The sequence below is a fragment of the Pantherophis guttatus genome, chromosome 3 (assembly GCF_059756535.1).
Source record: "Pantherophis guttatus breed Tessera chromosome 3, ASM5975653v1, whole genome shotgun sequence".
Taxonomy (NCBI): Eukaryota; Metazoa; Chordata; class Lepidosauria; order Squamata; family Colubridae; genus Pantherophis; species Pantherophis guttatus.
In genome coordinates this window covers 112,726,493-112,749,122 of record NC_142065.1, presented here as the reverse complement: position 1 = coordinate 112,749,122, position 22,630 = coordinate 112,726,493, and positions in this window count along the sequence as shown.

Sequence of the window (22,630 nt, the reverse complement as noted above, 5' to 3'; positions counted from 1 at the left end):
AGAGGCAGACGTGGAAACAATGGAGTTCCTATCACACCAAGTGGAGAATGACCGCCAGGTAGAGTCGTAAATTCGGATCGTCAAAGGATGACGGGCTGCCTGAATGTTGCTGATGACCCTCGATGGAAGCCGCCTGTCGCTCAGCAGGTGCGGCTCAATCTCCAGGCAGTTAGCTGCAACCAGCCGGCTTCTGGATGTTGAAGAGCCCCTTGTCGAAGGATGATCCTGTCTGGTGGAAGACACCATGGGGGGCGCACTGACAAGGCTCTCAGGTCTGCGAACCACGGTCGGTGAGGCCAGTGGGGGGCGATCAGAAGGAGTTCCGTCCGCTCCAGGAGCAGGTTCCTGATAACTTTGGAGATCAGGGGCAGAGGGGGGAAGACGTAGAGGAGTCCGGGAGGCCAGTCACTGAGCAGAGCGTCCATGGCTTCCGTTCCCGGTTCCGGGAACCACGAGAAAAACCTCGCTGTCTGACGGTTGGTCTGGGTGGCAAAAAGGTCCACGACAGGGACGCCGAGGCGAGCTGTGATCTCCCGGAATAGGTCCGGATCCAGGCTCCATTCCCCTTGGTCCACTGTGGCCCGGCTGAGCCAATCTGCCTGAGTGTTTGCCACCCCCGATATGTGAGAGGCCCGAGGAGACCTCAGATATGTCTCTGCCCGGGCTCCCAGTCTCTCAGCCTCCTCCATGAGGTGCTGGAAGCGGGTCCCCCCTAGGTAGTTTACATGGGCCTTGGCGGCCACGTTGTCCATCCTGATCAATACGTGCCTGTCCTGAACTTTGTCTTGGAAGACTCTGAGGGCCAGATGGATGGCCCAGAGCTCCAACCAGTTTATGTTGTGCTCCAGGTCAGCCTGGGTCCAACGCCCCTGGGCTATGGATGAAGAGAGGTGGCCCCCCAGCCATGAAGGCTGGTGTCCGTAGTCAGGATCAGCCAATGAGGCTCTCTGAACTCCCTCCCCTTGAGGAGGGCCTCCGAAACCCATCATTTGAGAGAAAGGAGAACCTTGGGGAGGGGGGGAGACGAACCACTTGCTGGGATATCCCTAGATGCCGTTTCTGAAAAGGGAGGAGGAACCACTGCAGGAGCCTGCAGTGGAGGCGAGCCCATGGGATGATGCCGATGCATGATACCATTTTCCCCAGGAGTTGGGAGGGTGACGCCAGGGAAGAGGACCTCCCCGATGTCACTGACCTGACCAAGGACCGCAAGGTGGACAAGCGATCCTGGGCGAGATAGACCCTTCTCTCTATCGTGACTATGACGGCACCCAGGTAGCTGGATGCGAGTAGTCGGTACCAGGTGGCTCTTGGCCAGATTGACAGAAAACTCATGGCTCCTCAAGACCCGGAGGGTGGTACCCAGGTCTTGATGCGCTAGCCGCTCCGAGGCTGACTGGATAAGGAGATCGCCCAAATAGAACTGCATCCTTATCGGCAGTGTCCAGAGGTGGCCCGCCAGCATGGCCATCAATTTTGAGAACATCCAGGGAGCCGAGCAGAGGCCGAATGGTAGAGCCCGGTACTGGTAGTGACTGTTCGCGAAGCAGAACCTGAGGAAACGGTGGTATGCGGGGTGGATAGGGACATGGAGATAAACCAGGTCAGGTCAATTGATGTGAGGTAATCCCCGACCCTGATGCCCTCCACGATGGTCTGGAGGGACTGAATCTTGAACCGGGGGTAGATTACCCAACGGTTCAAGGACTTGAGATCGAGAATTGCTCTCCATCCCCCCGAAGATTTCTGAATGATGAACAGGCGGGAATAGAAGCTTTGTTCGTGCTGCTCCTGAGGCACCGGTTCGAAGGTGTTGAATGGCCAATGCTATCAGGAGCTGAGAGGACCGATCCCGCAAGAGAGGGCATCAGAGAAATCGATCCGGGGTGGTGGTGGAGAGAAATTCTAGGGAGAGGCCCGACCGGACCGTCTCCCTGACCCAAGCATCCGATGAGGTAGCCTTCCACTGTTTGGCAAAGAGAGCTAGGTGGCCCCCAATGGGAGACGAGGCCGAGCCGTCAATGGGACCTACGGAAGCCCCTCCCTGCCCCCCCCGAAAGGGCCATTTGAACTGGTCCCGATTAGTCGGGGGGCCCTGGCATTCTTGGGGCCTGGATTGTCTGGGGGGGTAATACCTCTGGGAGCGAGGGCCCAGGAATCCCCCATCTGAACCCTGGAAGGGACGAAAGGATGAAAGGGAGCGAGCATCCGACCGGCGGGACATATTAGGAAGGATGCGGCATTTGTCTCTGGACTCTATGAGAATAGGTTCCAGCAGGGCCCCAAATAAATTACTGCCCTCAAAGGGGGATGTGGCTAGGCACCATTTTGACTTAGCGTCTGCCTGCCACTGGCGGAGCCAGAGCAGACGGCGGGCAGTTACAGATGAGCCTATGGCCTTGGCAGCAAAGCGCGAGGAATTTAGTGTTGTATCCTCTGAATATTCCAAAGCGACAATGACTTTATTTATATCCTGTTGGGCTCAGGTGCCCGAAATAGGAAGTCTATCCTGTAATTGGCGTAACCATAGGATCAAAGCCCAGTTGAAAAATGATGCGGCCATGTCTGACTTAATAGACCAAGCTGTGGCCTGGTGAGATCTAACCAAGGAGTGTTCCAGGCGTCTATCCTCCGGACGGAGGCTATCCTCCGGGGGACCTGTTAGGTTAGATGGGGCGGATAAAGCCACCACCGGCTGGTCTACAGAGGGAACCTGCAACAGAGAGGCCAGTTCAGGGGCTAGATTGTATAGACGTCTATCCACTGAGTTAGGGCTTGGGCCTGAGGCGGCGGAGGACCATTGTCGCTGAAGAACATCCCGAAAGAGCTTAGGGCCCAGGATCTCTTCCGTTTCAATAGTGGGCTCCTCAAAGAGAGGAATGGCACCCCTTCCCCCGGGATGGCAGTAGAAGGTCAGGAAATGCCCAGACCCGTGGTGGCCTTGGCCTTGTGGAGGATAGAACGAAACAACTGAGGCTTGAACAAGCCCACAAAGAACGGTTGGTCCTGGGCCAAATCTTCATCTTCCGACATGTCTTGTTCTCGCAAGTCGGCCCCATCAACAGATTGTTGGTCAGAGGAGTCAGAAGATTGAGCTGTGGCCTGCCCTGTTGTCTGATCCCTCCTGGTCTGAACTAAGGCCTGGTCTGTAGAAATAATAGACCCCTCTACATCCATCTGAGACGCAACCTGTTCTGACACCCAGGAAGATGTTCTGTGGAGGAGTTCTTGGCGAATCCCCGGCCTGATGGCCTCTTGTATGTACGTGGCCAGGTCCAGGGAAATTAGGGCCTCAGGCCGAGAAGAGCCTGGCTCCTGGTCATGACTAAGCTCCCCCACTGGATTCCCTTGGGGAGCTGGTGAGATGTGTTTGGGTGTAGAGGCTTCAGATTGGGCTCCGAATAATGCCACATTTACTTCCCCATACTCAGTGGGCAAAGATGGATTCCCATCTGGGGACAAGGCTGGAGTGGTAGCCTGAGGTGGTGGAGCAGGTACTGGAGGAGAAATAAGGCCAGGCTGAGGCTCAGATTGAGGACACTGGGGGGCTATCTCCCTGAAGGAGGCCTGTTTAATGGCCTTTTGGATGGCCTTTTCTATAGCATTATGGCGTTTGAGCTCTTCACAAGCTAAAGCCAAAGTTGAATGAGTAGCCCGGGGAGCCTCTGAAGTGTGGTGAGTTTTCTTAGTTTTTTGGGACGGGGCTGGTTCTGCCCCCTGTAGCTCCTCACTACGCCCTGGCTGTTTGGATGATTTGCCTGGTTTGCAGGAGGCCATAACGGCTGCGAAGGCGACAAGGCCTCTAATCACCCACGAGGGAATTGCAAAAAGCCTTTACCCCCCCCCACGAGGCAGGCGAGAAAATGGCGGCAGTAGCTAATGGTCCAGGCCAAACCCCAATTGAAAGCAGGGCAGTCCAAGGCAGATCCCTAGTCCCAATTACCTCAATACAGAGCAGAAGCGATCGCCGATAGATGGGAATGGATTCGGAAGCCTCTGATCCTCCCGCGGAGCCATGTGTAAGTGTCGTCACCAAGCACTGCTCCGCAAACTGCCAGCCGCCAGAAAGCTCCACGATGTCCCAAAAGAAGGGGCGGCCATCAGCCGAAGCCAACCCGCTGCAGGCAGAATGGGTCTGTGAGCTCAGCTGAGAGGTGCAGGAAGCGGCAAGGGAGTGGCGGCGTGCTAGGCTATCAGAAGAAAACCGATTTGCCAGCCATCCAGGAGCCTCTACCAGCAAAGCCGGAAGGCTCCTGCAACCTAATGGTTGCCAGCAGTTTCAGGCGTTAGCCCTTCACGCTGCAGTGGGGGTGGGAAGGCTCAACCCACAGGGAGCCCCCAGCCCCCTAAATGCCAGCAAGTGTCCTTCAGCAGTTTCGGGTTAAAGCCCCTTCACACTGGAAAGCTCAACCAAAGAGATCTGGGAGCTAAGGATAAAGAGAATTTATTCCCAAATTCGTTGATAGAAGGTCTAGAAGCTCAGCTAAACGTGTCTTACTCAATCGGATTGAGTCAGAAAGCTGGGAAGCAAGGGAAAGAGGCGGAGCTTCTCAGCTAGTAGACTCAATCAATCATATCGGAGGGAGTTTAACCTGTTCCTGATCACTGGAAATAACAAGATCTTTTGTTACAGCGGAGGTACAAGGAGAAGAACCGGTGGTTCTTGTGAGTAAACAATAAAGTGGAAGAAGCGTTGCTATCACGGAGGGACAGATGGAGATCTAGGCTGGGACGAAAAAGGAAGGAAGCAGGATACGCGGCCATTGCAAAGAGCAATCAGAGGAAGAGGAGTGACCAACAGAATTGAGAAAGGCGCATTAATCTTATATTTGGACTAATTGGATTAATTGGATTAATTGCTGATACGAAACTGAGAAGGCAAAGCGCGGATAGAAGGAGCTTGAGAGCACCGGAACTTAAAAGGATTGTAGGAACTAACCGGAACAATAAACGGAAATTATGTTAAAAAGCTACTAAAGAATATCAGAAAACGAAAATAACAATAACAAACTCTAAGCTAACAAAGTGAAATAATTCTGGATGTGTTCCTTGGAACATATCTATTAAGATAAACTGTTCTTCCCCTACCTTTCTATTACCTTTTGATTCCCCCCCCCCTTATGTTACTTGTTGAACGATCAATTAATTAATTAAGTCGTATATATTTGAGATATAAGTTAATAATTAATTATTAATAAGCAGATAATGATTATACATCCTAGTAGGTGAATAATTGAATAATAACTGAAATACAGATTTAATAATTGATTAATTTATCTTTTATATATTTATATATATATTTCATTGTATAGAAACCTAAGATTTTGGGTAAGACTATTTGAACCAATTAATTATAAATTAAGTAGATTAATTGAAATCTAAATCTAAATATTGATTAATTTGCCTTTCATATATTCGAACATAGATATTACTGTATAGAAACTGGAGATTATTTGTTGAAACCATAAGTAGACTCTTGATTGTGAGCACATCTCTCTGCAGGAAAAACAAAATATAAGAAATACAAGCGATAAGGAAACATAAGGCATAGAATTAACAGATATAAGTTTCCTCTGGGTACAACTTTGGAAGGTTTCTCTTAGTGACACCATAGACTAACACAACGATAGATAAGGAGAACAAGGAAAAGTAAAATAGATAACACCAGTGGATGATAGTTTGGAGAAACATAGATAGGATAGTGAGAGATCAAAGGAGGATATTGAACGAAATGACAAATCTCTCCACAACAGTGTTAAAAACAGGAAAAAAAACCACCTCAAACCCCACAATCACTATGGCATCACCTGCAACTCAAAGATCAACAGAAGGACTATCAAAGACTGAAAAATCCGTGATAATCCCAACGATGCAGGCTATGCAATCCACTTTAACATTGATCCAAGAGACGATGATGAAAATGCAGAAGAAAATGCCCAGCAATCATGATGAACTAAAAACAGACATCCAATCTCTGGACTGTAAAAGGAATGACATACAAAAGTCAATTCATAAAAATGAACAAAAAATAAAGAACGTAGAAACTAAAGTGGAACAGAATGAAAAGAAGCTCGAACTGGTAGATCAAAAATTGATGGCCCAAAACAGAGAACTTGAGGACTCCATCATCCAGTTGGAGATGGACCAGGTGATCTGTCCCCGTACCCACACACACACACAGCCAGTCGAGGGTTAAGGAAACACTTTGGAACGCACCCAGTTCTTATCTCCCACTTGGCAGTGATAGACACACCGTCTGCCAAGTGACTTTATTTTCAAAGTAAACCAGAAAGACAAAATACTCAAGAGTCCAAATGTCCAACACTTTAAATCTTTCTCTCAGCAGCTCCGGACGAGGCTTTAGTGACTATTCAAGGTTTGCTTTGTTCGTCACAAGGATCCTTTGACCACTACTCTTTATTATATAGTCTCTGGGGTGTGGTCCAGTGACTCAGTTCTAATCCCTAGCACGCCTCCTAAACTGCTGCAAACGTTTATCACGCCTTCGGAGGCGTGCGTCCAGGAATGATGTTTCATTATCACTTTGATTCGAATCAGCTGTCTCTTCTCCCTCGGCCGGCACTCCGACAATGCCAGAGGGAAGGGGCCTGGAGAGGGAGGCCTGGCTGACTCCTCTTCCTCATGCTCGGAGCTTTCTTCCTCCGATGGGACAGGCTCAGAGGGCGGGGCCACAACACTATCCCCCACCGCAGGGCCCTTCCCCCGGGTCTGACGGTCGGGATGGGGTCGGGACGGGAACTGTTCGTGGAAAGCCCGCACCAGGTCAGGGGCCTGAACGGCAGACGCGTCCACCCAGGTGAAATCCTCGGGCCCGTACCCCTTCCAGGCGATGAGGTATTGGAAGCGCCCCTTCAGCCAACGGGAGTCCCGGATACTGTCCACCTCGTATGTCGAGGCGTCGTCCTCGTCGGCTGCAGCTGGGGGGGCAGGCGTCGGCGGGCGGCGGAGATGGCTCGCGGGGGCCTCAGGGACCAGGAGGGACCGATGAAAAACAGGGTGGAGCCGCATGGAGCGGGGTAGAGTCAATCGGTAGGCCACCGGATTGATGACCACCTCGATAGGGAAGGGACCGATAAAGCGGTGGGCCAGTTTCCTCACCGGCCGGTCCGTGGGGAGGTGTTTCGTGGACAACCACACCTGATCTCCTACTTCCAGCGGTGGCGTCGCCCGGCGGGCGCGATCGGCGAACCGTTTATAATCCTCTTTCGCCCGGATCAGCTGCCGCCGCACCAGTTACTGCACCGCCTGGAGCTCTGAGAGGAAGTCCCGGGTCTCAGGAACAGGGGAGTCCATGATGGTCAATGGGAAAAGCCGTGGATGGTATCCGACGTTGGCATGGAACGGGGTCATCTGGGTGGAGGTGTGTTGGGAGTTATTAAAGGCGAACTCCGCCAGGGGAAGGTACTCGGCCCAGTTGTCCTGCTGCTGGTTGACAAAACAGCGGAGGTACTGCTCCAGTATGCCGATGACCTTCTCCGTGCCCCCGTCAGTCTCCGGATGGTGCGACGACGACAGGCACACCTGCACCTCCAGCGCGGCCATCAGGCTTTTCCAGAAGCGGGCCGTAAACTGGGCCCCGCGGTCCGAAACCACCCGGTCCAGCAGGCCGTGGAGGCGGAAGATATGTTGCAGGAACAAGCAAGCCGTGGTGCGGGCCGAGGGCAGGCCGCGGCACGGGATGAAATGTGCCATCTTCGTGAGCGCATCCACCACCACGAGGACGGTCGTGTACGTAGCGGACAGGGGCAGGTCTGTCAGGAAGTCCATGGAGATGGCTCCCCACGGTCTCTCCGGTGTCGGCAGCGGCTGGAGGAGTCCAGGAGGGGGGCCGGACGCGGCTTTGGCCTGTCGGCACGTCACACAGGACGTCATGTAGGCGTGCATGTCGTGCCGTACCCGAGGCCACCAAAAAGTCCGTGTCACCAAGTTCAAAGTCTTAAAGAAGCCAAAGTGCCCCGCCGCGGGGTTGTCATGGCACTGGTTCATGACGAGGGCTCGGAGCGGACTCGTGGGCACGTACAGCCGACCCCGGTGTCTGAGCAAGCCCTCCTCCACGGTCCATGGGGACGCGGGGCCGACGTCCGCTCTCCGCTGCTGCGACCAGTCATCCTGTCGCTGCGCTTCCAGCACCTGAGCCCGCAGGTCCACCGGTTCCTGGACCGCGGCCAAGGAGTCCGCTGGCAGCACCGTCCGGGGGGGAGGGAGTCCTTGGGGCAAAAGTATTCCGGCTTACGGGATAGCGCGTCCACCCTCTGGTTGAGGTTGCTCGGAATGTAGGTGATGTGGAAGTTGAACCGGGCGAAAAACAACGACCACCGGATCTGCCGCTGGTTCAACTTCCTGGCCGTGGTGAGGTGCTCCAGGTTCCAATGGTCCGTCCGCACCTCCACCTGGTGTCGGGCCCCCTCGAGGTGATGTCGCCAAGCCTCGAACGCGGCCTTGATGGCCAGCAACTCCTTTTCCCAGATGGTGTAGTTGCGCTCGGAAGGGTTGAGTTTCCGGGAGTAGTATGCACAGGGAAAAAGAGTGCCGCCATCCACCGGAGCCTGTAGCAGCACCGCCCCAATCACCACATTGGACGCGTCCGTCTCCACCACGAACGGACGGTGTGGATTGGGGTGCCTCAGGACTGGCTCCGTGAGGAAGGCCTGCTTGAGGACCTCGAAGGCCTGCTGCTGCGGGGCCCCCCACTGGAACAGGACCTTCTTCCGAAGGAGCTGGGTCAACGGCAAGGTCAGGGTGGCGAAGCCTGGGATGAAGGTCCGATAGTAGTTGGCGAATCCCAACAGACGCTGGACGTCCTTCACCCGACGCGGGGGTTCCCAACTGCGCAAGGCCTCCACCTTGCGCGGGTCCATCGCGATGCCCTCGGGGGTGATGATGTGCCCGAGGAACTCTATGGAAGTCTGGAAGAAGTAGCATTTCTCCAACTTCGCATAGAGCTGGTGCTCCCGCAGGCGCTGCAGGACCTGGCGGACATGCTGGAGGTGACTTTCCGGGGTCCGGGAATAGATCAAAATGTCATCCAAGTAGATCACCACGAACCGATCCAGCATGTCCCGGAACACATCGTTCATCAAGTGCTGGAAGACCGCGGGGGCGTTGGTCAATCCGAACGGCATGACGGTATACTCGAAGTGTCCGTACCGAGTGCCGAACGCCATCTTCCACTCGTCCCCCTCTCTCACGCGCACCAGGTTGTAGGCCTCTCGGAGATCGAGCTTAGTGAAGATCGAGGCCTCCCGCAACCTCTCCATCAGCTCCGGGATCAGCGGCAGGGGGTAGCGATTTCGCACTGTGATGGCGTTCAAGCGCCGGTAGTCACAACACAGGCGCAAGTCCCCCGTCTTCTTTTTAACGAAGAGGACCGGGGCCGACAGCGGGGAGGTCGAAGGCCGGATGAACCCACGGGCCAGGTTCTTTTCCCGAAAGTCCCGTAAGGCGGCCAGCTCGGGCTCCGACATGGAGTACAGGCGTCCCGAGGGCAGGGGCGCGTTGGGCATTAGGTCCACCGCACAGTCGTAGGGTCGGTGCGGGGGCAAGCGGTCCACCTCCTTCTCGCTGAACACGTTGGCGAAGGGCATCAGCTCCGGAGGCAAGGAGACGTTTGGGGCAGAGACGTCCTGGCCGGCGCAGGTGTGGCGAAGGTGGTCGACACACTGCAGGCTCGGGAACGAGATGGCGTTTCTCGACCACGCCACCTGAGGGTCGTGCACCCGAAGCCAGGCCATCCCCAGGACCAAGGGAAAGTGCAGATCCGCCGTTACGTAAAACTGGATCGCCTCCTCGTGGTTCCCAATGGCGAGGCGCAAGGGCTGGGTAGCGGTTTTGATGGGTCCCGCCACGAGTTCCCGCCCATCTATAGTTTCGACCCTCAACGGAGGGTCAACTGGAACCAAGGGGACTTTGTAATGGGCCACAAAGGCCTGGTCCATAAAGTTCGTGGTGGCCCCCGAGTCCACCAGCACGTGCGCCTGGAGCCCCTCCGACCGGTTAGCCAACAACACCCGGGTGTTCAAAATCAGGTGCCGAGGGGGCTCACAGTCCACAGCCGCCGACTCCGGCGGGACATGGTCACGTGCCTGACCCAGAGTTTCCCCTAGGCCAGGCCTGGCCCGTTTCCCGGCTGGTCACGTCGAGACTCCGGAACAGGTTTGAGCGGTCCACTCCGCTTCCGGGGACACGAGGCGGCAAAATATCCCGCCTCGCCACAATAGAGGCACAACCTCCCTTGACGTCTCTGCATCCGCTCCTGGGCCGTCAGTTGAGGTCTGGCTGCTCCGAGCTCCATGGGCTCCTCAGCCGTCGCCACAAAACGCTGTGCGGTCCGGAGCGCTGTCGGTGCGAAACGCGGGGGTGCCGATGCTGTCAGTGGTTCCGGAAGAGCCCGACAGGGCCGTCGCCGTTGCAGGCGGGTGTCGATGCGCAGGCATTGGGTCACCCGCGCGTCGAGGGTCGGTGGCGCCTCCACACGAACCAGCTCGTCCTGCATCTTGTCGGAAAGACCGTCCTGGAAGGCGTCCATCAGCGCCACCTCATTCCAAGCCGAGTCCTGGCCTAGCAGTCGGAACTCTGCAATATAGTCCTGCAGGGGGCGCTTGCCTTGGCAGAGGTCCTTGATGCGCCTCGCTGCCGTCTGAACCCGGAGGGGGTCCTCAAACATGGTGCGCAGGTGTTGTAAAAAGCCCTGAAAGTCCAGGAGCAAGGGGCTATCTTGCAACAACAGGGGCGTGGCCCATCGGGCGGCAGTGCCAGAGAGGGAGCTGATAACAAATGCCACCCGAGCCCAGTCATCCGGAAAATCCTCCGGCCTCATCGCCATAAACAGTTGGCATTGTCCCAAGAAGGCCGGAAACATCTCCTGCTGCCCAGAAAACCGATCTGGCACGTTCACTGGGCATCTCGGACGGGGAGGGGGAGGAGGTGACGAACAAGATGATCTGTCCCCGTACCCACACACACACACACACAGCCAGTCGAGGGTTAAGGAAACACTTTGGAACGCACCCAGTTCTTATCTCCCACTTGGCAGCGATAGACACACCGTCTGCCAAGTGACTTTATTTTCAAAGTAAACCAGAAAGACAAAATACTCAAGAGTCCAAATGTCCGACACTTTAAATCTTTCTCTCAGCAGCTCCGGACGAGGCTTTAGTGACTATTCAAGGTTTGCTTTGTTCGTCACAAGGATCCTTTGACCACTACCCTCTATTATATAGTCTCTGGGGTGTGGTCCAGTGACTCAGTTCTAATCCCTAGCACGCCTCCTAAGCTGCTGCAAACGTTTATCACGCCTTCGGAGGCGTGCGTCCAGGAATGATGTTTCATTATCACTTTGATTCGAATCAGCTGTCTCTTCTCCCTCGGCCGGCACTTGAGACAATGCCAGAGGGGAGGGGCCTGGAGAGGGAGGCCTGGCTGACTCCTCTTCCTCATGCTCGGAGCTTTCTTCCTCCGATGGGACAGGCTCAGAGGGCGGGGCCACAACACCAGGCAGCTTTCTACCTGCGATTCCAGAATGTAACAGAAGGCAAGGAGGAAGATCTGGGACAATTAATGGCAGAGATGATTGCTGAGGCCCTACAAAAGGATAAGCAGGAAATAATAAAAGAGCTGGACGAGATATATCGGGTACAGACTAACTACGCCAGAAGACATAAGTTGCCAAGAGAGGTCCATATTAGATTTGCCAGGAAAAAAGTCCGGGATATACTGTATAACATAACAAGGGAAGAACCAATGATCTTCAAGGGGAAGGAGGTGATAACATTAAAACAAGTCCCCAGGAGAGTAAGGGAGTCACGAAGAGACTATCGTTTCCTTGTCATACAACGAAACAAAAGAAACATTTTGTTCAGATGGATCTTGCCAGAAGGCATGTTAATTACATGGCAAGGGAAAAAAATAAAGATCGACAGTCTAGTAACTGCACAAGATTTCCTAGACCAACTACTAGGGATGGAAGAAGAACAGAGCAGTAAGGAGGAAACTGAAACGACAACTCAAGAAGAGGAAACTCCCCACTAACGAGATCCCAAAGAAGGGCTTTTGGACAAGAAGGACACAGAACATAGTTGCAATTCTACCAATCAAAGATAACTGCAAGTTTCCCCATTTCACCAGATCCTGTCCTATCTGTTGCTTAAGCTTATTATAATTATTTTCTTTAAGAGAACTACATCTTGCTGTTAATTGAATCCCCAAGTATTTTACCATATTTGTGACCTGCATCTTGGTTATCTCCCTCAATTCTTCTTTTTGTTTTTTTAACATATTTTTAGTCATTATCTTCGTCTTCTCTTTATTAATTTTCAAACCAGCAACCTCCCCAAATTCACCTATTTTTTCTATCAATTTATTTATTGATATTAATGGTTCTTCAACAATAAAAACCAGGTCATCAGCAAAGGCTTGTAATTTATATTCGTCCTTTCTAATTTTCATTCCTTTTATCTCTTTTTCTTCTCTAACCTTTCTATTCAACACTTCCAACTTCAATATAAATAACAATGGGGATAAGGGACATCCTTGTCGAGTACCTTTTTCTATTTCAATAGCATCAGTCAATTCTCCATTAAACATTACCTTTGCTGTCTGTTTCGTATATATAGCTTCAATTGCCTGAATAAATTTCCTTCCAAAGCCCATCTCTTCCATTTGTAACATCATAAATCACCAGTTCACATTATCAAATGCTTTTTGTGCGTCTAAAAATACCAAAGCCATTTGTTTTTCAGGGTGCACTTCATAATATTCTAGAGTATTCAAAATTATTCTTATATTGTCTCAAATTTGTCTTTTTGGAAAAATCCATTTTGATCTGAATGAATAAAGTTATTCAAGTATCTCTTAAGTCTTTCTGCCAGTATTGAAGCAAAGATTTTATAATCCGAATTCAGCAGGGCTATAGGCCTATAGTTTTTAACTTGCTGTGAGTCTGTGTCTTCTTTATGAATCAGTGTGATATAAGCCTCAGTCCATGATTGGGGTATTGTTTTATTTGTCATTAAGATGAATATTTTACCTAGAATCTTGTATCTTTTTCAGACAATTCCTGTAAAGCTGGGTAAGGAATTTTTTGCAGATTTAAATAAAATGGTTTTGAAATATGTTTGGCAGGGAAAGAAGGCAAGGATAAAACTCAAACTGTTACAAGATGCTAAAATGAGGGGTGGTTTTGGATTACCGGATTTTGAATTATACTATCAAGCGGTTTGTTTAATGTGGATTAAAGAATGGGTGACATTGAAAAATACTAGATTATTAAATTTGGAGGGACATGATTTGCTGATGGGATGGCATGCTTTCTTATGGTATAAAGGAACTAAAATTCAGGGGTATTTTAGAAGGCATCAGATACGTGAAGCTTTGTTTTTGACATGGGAGAAGATCAAAAAATACCATTATCTGAAGATTCCAGTCTGGGTATCTACAATTGAAGCTTTTTCTTATCCAGTGGTATTTGAAGGGGAACAAATTGTTAAATATAATGAATTATTGGATGAAAAGGGTGAACTTAAATTGAAACAAAACTTAGAAGATCAGGGAATTAAGATAGATTGGTTTTCATACATGCAAATACTTTCCAGATATCGAGAAGACTTTAAACAAGAAGGTATTTATAGTGTTTCGACTGGTTTAGACAAGATATTAATGGGTTCAGATGACCATATAATTAAAAAGCTATATGGATATTTACTTGAAGCAAAACTGGAAGAAGAACAAGTTAAAGAATCAATGATAGCATGGGGAAAAAATTTTGGTTATAGTATTGATTTAGAGAAATGGCAAAAATTGTGGTCACATAATTATAAAATGGCAATGTCAACAGTATATAAAGAGAATTTGTATAAGATGTTTTACAGGTGGCATCTACCCCCAACGAGAAAAGCCAGGATGTTTAAAAATAAATCGGAGAAATGTTGGAAGCATCATCAAACTCCAGGATCGTATTACCATATGTGGTGCACATGCGTGGAAGCAAGGAGATTTTGGACTAAAATACATACGTGGTTAGAAAAAATGACAAAGAGACATATTGACTTTAAACCAGAAATATTTTTATTAGGAATTTTACCAGAGACATTTAATAAAGAATTACAATATTTAATTGTGAACATTTTAACAGCGGCCAGAATTGTATTTGCCAAAAACTGGAAAGGAGAGATGATAATTACCGATGAAGAAATTATTATGAAAATGTTGGACTGTGCTGAAATGAGTAGATTGACATTTGAAATAAGAGAACAGGAAGATAAACAATACTATTTGATATGGGAGATATTTTATCAATGGTTTGATAAAAAAGTATGGAGATGAGATAGCATATATGAAATGTTTAAATATTTATCTCTAGTTTAAGTAAAGAATAATTGCTATATGAGGAGATTTGGAGAATTGTAAGCACGAAATGATTTTAACCGATTGAGATGCTGTCTATAATTGTTTGTAAGGATGATATTTTTATGTTATTGTTGTTGTGGTTTTTTTAATGTTTTTTTTATTTTTAAACTAAAATAAAACTTTTTCAAAAAAAAAAAAAAAAAGGAGGACACAGAAGAAAAAGAGGACGAGGATGCAAAAGGAAAGAAACCAAGAACCCAAAGAGTCGGGCTTCCGGTTGCGTCATGCTAAATGGAGGACTAGGAATTGTGTAGCTGCTTATCCTAGTTCTCCCTTTTCTGTGTCTGGCGGTTGTTCCTGCGCCATCGTGAGCCGTGGAGAGGCTTGCGAAGAGGGGGAGGTATCGGGGCATGCGAGGAGGTGGCTTTCCCGCATGCTGGCAGATTTCTTCTCAGGATACCAGCGCAGAAAGAGGGCGGCATGGGATCGCCCCGAAATCGTGACTATACCAACTGGAGAGGGGAACCCGCCAGCGTGGTATAAGAATTCTACTTTACTAAGTTAGCTCAGAGCTGACTGAACCTCCTGCCTAAGAAACGTATAAGATTTGCCATTTACTGGGGGAGCGGCTGAAATGGAGAAACGGCTGTCTTGTAAACTTCTTGCTGCTAGCTGTTATTTCCCCCTCAGAAGCAGTTATTGATCTCCCTTTGAACTTTGATATTATCAAAACTTCATCTTCTCCCTTTTTTTATTTGAATATATTGTCTGTTGGATGAGGAATAATTGACTGATCTTGTTGGAGACGTAGTGAGATTTTCTCTTTTACTTCTCTCTTTGTCACATTATCAGAAGAGGCGAGCCTTTTGCCACATCTTGACTTGAGATTTTTTTTTCTTCTTTCCCCACTGCTGAAGACGGAGACTGCCCTTGGTTGGTCTTGTACTGCCACCTAGTGGTGGATTGGGATATTACAACTAAAGGAAAGGAAAAGAAAGGAAAGGAAAGGAGGTGGGGAAAAGATATATATACACTGCCTCATAGTAAACATTGAAAATAGACTAATTTGGATATATCAAGAGCTGATGGATTAACTTATTTGATTTAAAAGACTTGATTGATATATTTATTCAACAAAGAGTAGAGGAACAGTGGTTGTTTTCAGTTATGTCTACATCTTCAACTATTACCACAACAAATAAGAAAATTATCTCTCTGCCTACCGCTGTAACCCCAAATTCGACGTATTTAGCTTCTAGAAGAACATCGGAAGATATGTCGGCGACGGGGAAGACGCCCTCTATGCAGGCTCTTCAAAATATGTTAGAAGCCATCCAGGAATCAATGGCTAAAAACCAGGAGTCGACATCTAAGAACTTTGAGGACCTGGGAGCAGATGTGAAAGCGGAAATGAGAGGGGTTAAAGAAGAAATTAAACAGATGCGAAGTGAACTGGGAGATATACGACAGACATTAATACAACAAGAGGAAAAAATGAAGGAGATAGAGAAGAAAACGGAGAAATGCGAAGGACGGATGGATAGTTGGGAGAAGAGACAAATAACCATAAATAGAGAATTAGAAGAAGAAATAGTTTTTCTGGAAATGGAGCGATCTTCTTTTTTCCTTAGAATACAGAATGTGGCGGAAGAGAAAGGGGAAAAACTGGATGACATTGTAGGAGAAATAGTTGCAGAAACTTTGGAAGCAGATAGACTCATGATCCAACGGGATATTGATGAGGCCTTTAGAGTATTCACTAGTTACGCAAAAAGGAACAATCTTCCTCGGGAAATTCATGTTCGTTTTAACAAGAAAGCTTTGTGTGAAGAATTTTATAAACGAACAAGGGATCAAACTATTACATATAAAGGCCAACCGATAATAGTTTTGAAACAAATCCCACGTCGGGTAAGGGAACAGAGACGCAGATATCAATTTTTGACGACTTTCCTGAGGAAAAATGCAATTTCGTATCGTTGGTTATTGCCTGAAGGCTTATTGATGACATGGAGGGATAAGAAGGTGAGGATTCGGAGTCTTCAAGAAGCAAGAGAATTCATGGAACAACAATTTAATCTGTCAGAATTAGATGTTGAAGGAGAAGGGGAAAGTAGAAGTTTGGAGGAATCGCAAGAGGAAGAAGAGGTAGAGGAAAGGAGAGAAGGAAAGGCGGGAAAGAAGGGTGGGGGAATACGAAAAGCCGAGGAATTAACAGCACCTCAGAGGGAGACAAGACAAACAGTTAAGAAGGCTATAACAGCGGGAAAGTAAAAACTTAGGTGAGAAAAGAAAATGGGGGAATTAGTGCGTTTGATATCTGTAAATATTAACGGTTTAAATGCTCCTAATAAACGTAGTAGGATTTTGAATAAATTAAGAAAGGCTAAGTATGATATTGTCTGTATGCAGGAGACTCATATAAAAAAAGATCAAAACCATTTGTTAGAATGCCGGGCGTTGGGTAAAACTTATACCTCATTAGCAGGTCAAAAAAAAAGAGGGATAGTGGTATATGTACGACATCATTTGAAATCCCAACAGGTTTTTGCTGACCAGGAAGGCCGGGTTCTCATGCTCGAAATAGAAATTGCCCAGTGGAAGTCTTTATTGGTTTGTATTTATGCCCCTAATGATAATCAGAGGACTTTTTATCAAAACTTATATGTTAAATTGGGGGAACTGGAATATGAACATGTCTGTCTAGTGGGGGATTTCAATGCTGTAACGGATAGAATGCAGGATTATGTCCCGGGAAACATACAAGGAAGGTTAAAGGATATTAAGAGAACATTACCAAAAATATGTAATGATTTAAGGGAGGAATTTGGATTACAGGATATATGGAGGTTGAGAAATCCCAATAAAAATCAATATACTTATTTCTCTCCCAGACACCACTCGTGGACCCGAATAGATATGATATGGATGTCTCTTGAGTTGAGGGGGCTGGTCTCAGAAGTGGAAATAGGGCCCAATCAGTGGGCGGATCATAACCCGCTAATGATAACTTGGAAGATCCCACATTGTAGGAAGAGTAGATGGAGAATGAATATAGGTATCCTGAAAGATGAAGAATTCATGAGTAAATTTAAGAAGGAGTTATATCTTTTTTTCCAGGAAAATAAGAAAGAGGATACTTCAATATACAATACATGGGATACGGTTAAGGCAGTGATGAGGGGATGGTTAATCAAATATATGATTGACAAACGTAGGGCGGGTAGGAAACACCGAGACAACCTCTTGAATAAATTACAATGGGTGGAAGAAAGGATGCAAAATGGATTAACCCAGACAACATTGATAGAGGAAAGGGAGTACTGGCAACACCAGATTAAATTATTAGATCAAGAGGAATTAGCAAATAAACTAAAGTGGACTAAACAAAATTTTTTTGAAAGGGCGAATAAAACAGGAAAATGGTTGGCTTACCGGCTTAGAAAGGAGCAGGAACAACGGAGAATAGAAGGGCTGAAAGATGTAATTGGGAATTTCCATTGTACTAAGGAAGGCAAGAGAATGGTAGCTCAGGATTTTTTCACACAGCTTTATCAGAAAGGAGAGGAAAATATCTGTGAAATTCAGAAATATTTGGAAAAGACAGACTTGCCTAAAGTCTCGGAAACAATGAAGGAAATTCTTAATGCAGAATTTACGATGGAGGAAGTAGAAACAGTTATGAAAGCACAGGCGAATGGCAAAACCCCGGGTAGAGATGGCCTTCCAGTTGAATTATACAAAATAGTGTTTGACGTGATAGGAAGACACATGACGGATTTATTCAATGCGGTTATGAAAGAGGCTCAGGTTCCAGTATCTTGGACTGAGGCTTATATTTCTATTATCCCAAAAGAAGGAACTGATCTATCTCTTATTAAGAACTATAGGCCAATATCATTACTAAACTCCGATTATAAGATATTTGCGGGGGTTCTTGCAGCTAGGCTTAGCTGCTTCCTTAACCAATTCATTCACTCAGACCAAAACGGCTTCCTTCCCAATAGATATCTACGAGATAATCTTAGAATTATCATGAATACATTAGAATTTTTCGAAAATCGCCCGGATAAACAATTAGCCCTAATTTTTGTTGACGCCCAAAAGGCAATTGACAGAATCAGTTGGGAATTTATGATTTCTCAATTGGAATATATGGAGTTTGGTGGGAATTTTATTCGGGCAATTCGAGCTATCTACCGGGAGCAGACTGCAAGAGTTCTCATAGATGGAGAGGAGACGGAGAGAATTCAAATTCGTAGAGGTACAAGACAGGGATGTCCCCTTTCCCCATTGCTATTTGTATTAACTTTAGAGCCCCTGCTTAGAGAAGTGAGAGGAAACACGGAAGTAAGAGGAATGAAGATTAGGCAGGAGGAAGTTAAAGTTCAGGCTTATGCATACGATCTTGTATTTATCTTGGATCAACCACTGGACTCGGGCCTGAAATTATTATGCTTGATTAGAGAGTATGGGAAGGTAGCGGGGTTAAAGATGAATGAAGAAAAAACTAAAATCCTAGTGAAAAATATGACTCAGATGCAAAGGCAACAGCTGGAGCAGTTAATGGGCTTAAGAATAACAAATAAAATTAAGTATCTGGGTATATGGTTGACCGCCAGATGTTCCTCCATAAAGGAGGATAACTATCTTCCTCTTTACAGCCAGATGCTCAGAGACTTAGAAAGATGGAAAAATCTCCAGCTATCAATTTTGGGAAGGGTGGCAACCATTAAGATATGCGTGTTACCCAAATGGTTATTTCTATTCCAAACAGCCCCGGTAAGGTGGAATAAAGAGTTTTTTACAAATTTGGATAGGAGTATATCTAAATTTATCTGGCAGGGAAAGAGGCCGCGGATTAGACTTAAAATGTTACAAGAACCCAAAAATAGAGGAGGATTTGGACTCCCAAATTGGGAGCTCTATCACCAAGCAGCGAACCTGATTTGGGTGAAAGAATGGATGGTCCTACAAAAGAGACGACTTTTGACATTTGAGGGAGCCGGTCTTCAACATGGCTGGCACTATTTTCTATGGCCGGGAGCATCCGGCCGTCCTAGACACTTTGATGACCACTATCTACGTAGGACGCTTGGGTACACTTGGGAAAAGGTTAGAAGAAGAATATATACAAAAGTTCCATGTTGGATTTCGGCGCAGGAAGCTCAGGTTTACCCGACATTGTATAAAGGGGAGAAAACCTTGACGTATGAAGGTTTCTTGGATGTTCAGGGTAATCCGAAGTCACGAGAGTTATTAACTCTTCAAGGATATAAGATAGACTGGTGGTCTTATTCGCAAGTGTACTCCAGGTATAAAAAAGATTTACATAGTGAAGGAATCTACCGTAAAAGACAAGAATTGGATAAGATCTTATTAGAAGGAGGGAAAGGGATATTATCTAAATGTTATGCATATTTATTGTCTCTGCAGATAGGACAGGATGTAGTGAAGGATTGTATGATAGCATGGGGGCGAAATTTTGGATATCCCCTTGACTTCCAGCAATGGGAACAGATTTGGTTGAAAAATATGAAATTAACCATGGCCTCCTCATATAAAGAAAACATATATAAAATGATATACCGGTGGCATCTACCCCCGGCGAGATTAGCTAAAATGTTTCCCGGGACATCTGCCTGCTGTTGGAAGTGTGGTTACAGCAATGGAACCTATTTTCACCAATGGTGGACCTGCCCGCAGGCGGTTAAATATTGGAAAAAAATACGGCAATGGATTTTGGAAATTACACAGATTAATTTGGAATTAAGACCAGAGATTTTCCTATTGGGGGCAAAACCTTTGAATGTTAAGTCAGATATATGGTTCTTGTTGATTCACATTATCACTGCAGCAAGATTAGCGTATGCGCAGGAGTGGAAAAATCAATACTTACCGATAGATTTGAAAATAATATATAAAATTAATGAGTGTGCGGAATCAGATAGACTAACTAGATTGATCAATGGTAAAAAAGATTCAGAATTTTATAACAGTTGGAAAGTATGGTACGATTGGGTCCAGAAAAGGTGGGATAGAATAGACATATGATGATGTATATATATGATGGCAAATATGTATGTATAAAGGAATGATTTTATACTTATGGACAATGTAATCATATTATACCATGGTGGCAGGATTGTATATTTTATTTGTGTATTAGTGTATAGAATATATTAATAAAAATTATATATATAAAAAAAAAAAAAAGAACCCAAAGAGTCACAAGGGCAAATAAATACTAACCCCACTTAGGGAAACCAGAAATGGAAAACTGGAAATTAATATCGATAAATGTTAACGGACTGAACGAGAGTAGAAAGAGGAGACAGATATTTACAAAATTAGCCAAACAAAATACTGACATTATATGCCTCCAGGAAGTCCATATACGGAAACAAGACGAAAAATACCTAGAATATAACAAATTAGGTAAAACATTTACAGCGCTAGCAGGAAAAAAAAGAGGGGGGTAGCAATATATATTAAGGGAGGGATTGTCGCGGAACAAAAGTATGCTGATCCCAAAGAAAGAACATTAATGATAGAAATAAAGAGAGGAAATTCACCAATATTACTGATAGCCATCTATGCTCCAAATAAAAATCAGGGAGAATACTATAAAAAATTGCATGAAAGACTATGTAAAATGGAATACAGTAATATTTGCATAGTGGGTGATTTCAATGGGATAATAGACATAGAAAAAGACTATAAGAGCAGCAAAGATAATAATAATAAAAAAGAGACAAGCTACCCAAAATATTTTTTGACCTGATAGAGGAATTAAACTTAATAGATATCTGGAGAGACCCTACATCCAAATGAGAGAAAATACACCTTCTATTCAAACCCCCAAACATCATGGTCCAGAATAGATATGTTGTAGGTTAGTAGGACTGGAAATTGAAACAGCAGAAATTAACCCCACCGTATGGGCAGATCATAACCCCTTAGAAGTAAAATGGAAGACCCCACAAAGAAAAAAGTTTAGGAGATGGAGATTAAACACACAAATTCTAAGAGAGAAGGAATACATAGAAAAAACAATGGGAGAATTGAAATTATTCTTTAAAGAAAACGAAAATCAAGATACATCCCGAACAAATTTATGGGATACAATGAAAGCACACCTAAGAGGGTTAACAATAACATATAATGCATATAAGAATAAAGAAAAATGGAAAGCGCAAAATACTCTTCAGAAAGAAATTGGTGATATGGAAAAGAAACTACAACAAAGTCCAGGAGATAAAGCGGCTAAAGAGAACTTGACAGTTTTGAGGCATAAAATGAACATAATAGACTAGGAGGAATTGGCAAATAAAATTAGACAATCTAAGCAATATTACTTTGAAAATGCCAATAAGCCGGGTAGGTGGCTGGCCTACAAGTTAAAGAAAGAAAATGAAAAGCGGATTATCCAACAATTGGAGGATATGAAAGGGAATCTACAGAATAAAGAAGAAGACAAACTTGAAATTGCCCAAGAATATTATACAGAACTCTACAAAGAGGAAGAGGTTCCAAGAGAAAGGATTGAAAAATATTTATCAGAGGAAGAACTCCCACTGGTAGGAGAGGAGGAGAGGGAAGGGCTGAACAAAGAAATCACAATAGATTTCTAAGGGCGGCAATCTCAAAACTAAAAAACAACAAATCACCAGGCCCGGACGGTCTCCCAGGAGAAATATATAAAAAATTAGATGAAATATTACAACCAAAATTACTGGAGATATGTAACGAGGCTCTATTGGAGGCCAAAAGACCCGATTCGTGGAGGGAAGCTTATATTACATTACTGCCAAAAGAAGGTACTGACCCAAAACAAATAAAAAACTATAGACCAATCTCTCTTCTAAATTCGGACTATAAAATTTTTATGAATATAATGGCTGAAAGAATGAAAATAATATTAAATTTCATGATACATTCAGACCAGAACGGCTTTCTACCCGGCAGACAAATTAGGAATAATATAAGAATAGTTGTAGACATTTTAGGATATTATGAAGCCCACCCAGAAAAGCAAATGGCCTTAGTATTTTTGGATGCCCAAAAAGTGTTTGACAATCTTAACTGGAAGTTTATGATCAAACAAATTAAAACAATGAAATTTGGAATGAACTTCGAGAGAATGATAGAAACAATTTATAACCAACAAAGGGCAAGAATAATAATAAACGGGGATATGACCAAAACGTTCCAAATCAAGAAAGGAGTAAGACAAGGGTGCCCATTATCACCATTATTATTCATT